The following is a 3,593-nucleotide window of genomic DNA, read 5'->3' as shown; positions in this document are numbered from 1 at the left end:
CCCACCAGTACATTCCACTGAAGGGGGGGAGAGTGCTCCACCCACCAGTGCACTCCCCTGAAGTGGGGGGAGAGTGCTCCACCCACTGGTGCACTCCCCTGAAGGGGGGGGGAGAGAGTGCTCCACCCACCGGTGCACTCCCCTGAAGGGGGGGGAGAGTGCTCCACCCACTGGTGCACTCCCCTGAAGTGGGGGGAGAGTGCTCCACCCACCGGTGCACTCCCCTGAAGGGGGGGGAGAGTGCTCCACCCACTGGTGCACTCCCCTGAAGTGGGGGGAGAGTGCTCCACCCACTGGTGCACTCCCCTGAAGGGGGGGGAGAGTGCTCCACCCACCGGTGCACTCCCCTGAAGGGGGGGGAGAGTGCTCCACCCACTGGTGCACTCCCCTGAAGGGGGGGAGAGTGCTCCACCCACCGGTGCACTCCCCTGAAGGGGGGGGAGAGTGCTCCACCCACTGGTGCACTCCCCTGAAGGGGGGGGGAGAGAGTGCTCCACCCACCACTGCACTCCCCTGAAGGGAGGGGAGAGTGCTCCACCCACCGGTGCACTCCCCTGAAGGGGGGGGAGAGTGCTCCACCCACCACTGCACTCCCCTGAAGGGTGGGGGGGGGAGAGTGCTCCACCCTCTGGTGCACTCCCCTGAAGGGTGGGGGGGAGAGAGTGCTCCACCCACTGGTGCACTCCCCTGAAGGGTGGGGGGGAGAGAGTGCTACACCCACTGGTGCACTCCCCAAATGCCCACGATGTCCACAACCAAGCCGGTCTGGCTGCAGCCGGGAGCTGGGAACTTGTCCTAGGTCGTCCCTGCTGGTGCCAGGGGTGGGACCAGCTGAGTCACCCACACCACACGGCCTGCAGGGTCTGCAAGAGCAGGAAGCTGGAGCCGGGAATCCACAACACGCCCTCGGAGGTGGGCCACAGGAGGCTAAGCGCTTGCTCCTGAGGTTTCTTTCTATTATGAATTCCCGAGAGTCTAAGGAGGACAACCTTACAACGATGAAGTACACCGTTTACCACCCCAGCACCTGCCTCCAGCCAATATTCTAGTGCCTACACTTCAGATTTTCAGATGCTGTATTTGAATATCCACTGAGCTTTAATCCTATATCCAGAGATCCTTGAAAACCAAAGCAGTCTACAATTCATACTATTATGGAAAGCAATGGATGTAGGTGCCTTTTCTAGCTAGCAAATACTTTTTCTTATGCAGATGGCCCTATCTATAAAAAATAAATCCTAGGAAATAAATAGCTTATTTGAGAAGATTAATTGTTCCCCCAGGAAAATTACTTCCATCATAATCTTTCTTTTGCAAAAGAAGCAACAAAAAAAATCAAGCCAGCTGCTTTGTAAATAAACAATTTCTAAATAACAGTAGGAATAACATTGCCTACTCTATGTATTGTGCCAAACACATGCACCTATATCCTCTCATTTATCCCTATGACAAGCTCATGAAGCAGCGACCATTAATATATTACATCTTCACCAATTCTGTTTTACATTGAAGGCTTCAAACGTATTCTAAATTTTATGCGTTTGTATATATCCCATTATTTTAGTGATTTAAGAATATTTTAGAATGACTTTTTTTTCTACTTCTGAGAATTAGAGCAAAATGAAGAAACAGTATTTTCACTCTCTCTTCTTCCTTTGCTCCCTCCCTCCCTCTGGTCTATTTGCGTGTGCACATGTGGTAATTAAACAAAACCCTACATGTTTCTGAAACAAAAATAAAGGGCGCTCCATTTCTATTGCTAGCATACTAATTATATTGTGGCTTCAATATTGCTTTAACACGAAGTCATCGCTGGATAACTCCGAATCCAAAGTAAGAAGAAAGAACAAAAAAGATTTTGAAAGCTTTAAATGTGTTCAATTGATGATTCATTGGGATGTCACAAGGGAATGTTTCTTAGAACTTCTGATCATCGACAAATAGTTTCCCAGTCGAGAGCTGTTTCAAGCTTTCTCTCAAGGTCATCATTATAGACACCCTGACAAAAAACAACACCAGAAACTCCACCTGTCCACTCAAAACTCGTCTTCCAGCCCAAGACTTACAGCCTGGATGAAACGGGAGTATCACGGTTGTCAAAAGGGCAATGTTTGGGGGCCGACGCTGTGGTGCAGCAGGTAAAGCTATCACCTGCAGTGTCTGCACCCATATGGGCTCCTCTTCCAATCCAGCTCTCTACTATGGCCTGGGAAAGCAGCAGAAGGTAGCACAAGCCCTTGGACACCTGCACCCACATGGGAGACCCAGAAAAAGCTCCTGTCTCCTGGCTTTGGATCTTGACATCTCTGGCCCTTGCAGCCATCTGGGGAGTGAACCAGCAGATGGAAGACCTCTCTTTCTCTCTCTGCCTCTGCCTCTCTGTAAATCTGCCTTTCAAATAAAAAAAGTCCTTTTTTGGCAACAACTAACTGAGCACCAAAGGGGAAACCAGTTGAAGTGAAATGGACACTATGAGAAACAGTGACTTGATCAGCCCTTGTCCTGACTGTTGATGTACAATGTAATACTTTATCCCTTTTAGTATTTTTTGTTTTGTTCTGGTACTATTGGTTGAACTCTGTAATTAACACACAATTATTCTGAGGTGTTTAAATTTTAACTGAAAAGTGATCCCTGTTAAATATAAGTGTGGGAATAAGAGAGGGAGGAGATGTACAGTTTGGGACATGCTCAATCGGACTTGCCCCAAATGGTGGAGTTAGAACTGTGCCAGGGGATCCCAATACAATCCCATCAAGGTGGCATGTACCAATGCCATATCACTAGTCCAAGTGATCAATTTCAGTTCACAATTGATCACACTGATAGGTCTAAGAGTCAAAGGGATCACACAAACAAGACTAGTGTCTGCTAATACTAACTGATAGAATCAAAAAGGGAGCGAACGATCCAACATGGGAAGCGGGATACACAGTAGACTCATAGAATGGCAGATGTTCTAAATAGCACTCTGGCCTCAGAATCAGCCCTAAAGGCATTTGGATCTGGCTGAAGAACCCATGAGAGTATTTTAGGTATGGAAAGTCAAGACACCCTGGAAAAAAAGAAAAAAAAAAAGAAGACCTAAATGAAAGATCTCTGCGAGTGAGATCCCAGTGGAAAGAACAGGTCTTCAAAGAAGGAGATACCTTTCTCTGAAGGGAAGAGAGAACTTCCACTTTGACTATGCCCCTGTCTGAATAAGATCAAAGTCGGCGAACTCAAAAGGCTTCCATAGCCTTGGCAACTCATGACAAGAGCCTAGGGAGATTACTGACACCATAAACAAGAGTGTCAAATTGTTAAGTCAACAACAGGAGTCACTGTGTACTTACTCCTCATGTGGGATCTGTCCTTAATGTGTTGTCCAATGTGAAGTAATGCTATAACTAGTATTGAAACAGTATTTTACACTTTATGTTTCTGTGTCAGTGCAAACTGATGAAATCTTTACTTAATATATACTGAATGGATCTTCTGTATATAAAGATAGTTGAAAATGAATCTTGATGTGAATGGAATGGGAGAGGGAGCGGGAGATGGGAGGAATGCGAGTGGGAGGGAAATTGTCGGGGTGGGGAAAGCCGTTGTAA

This window comes from Oryctolagus cuniculus, chromosome 10 (genome assembly GCF_964237555.1).
Source record: "Oryctolagus cuniculus chromosome 10, mOryCun1.1, whole genome shotgun sequence".
Taxonomy (NCBI): Eukaryota; Metazoa; Chordata; class Mammalia; order Lagomorpha; family Leporidae; genus Oryctolagus; species Oryctolagus cuniculus.
This window is presented reverse-complemented; position numbering follows the sequence as displayed.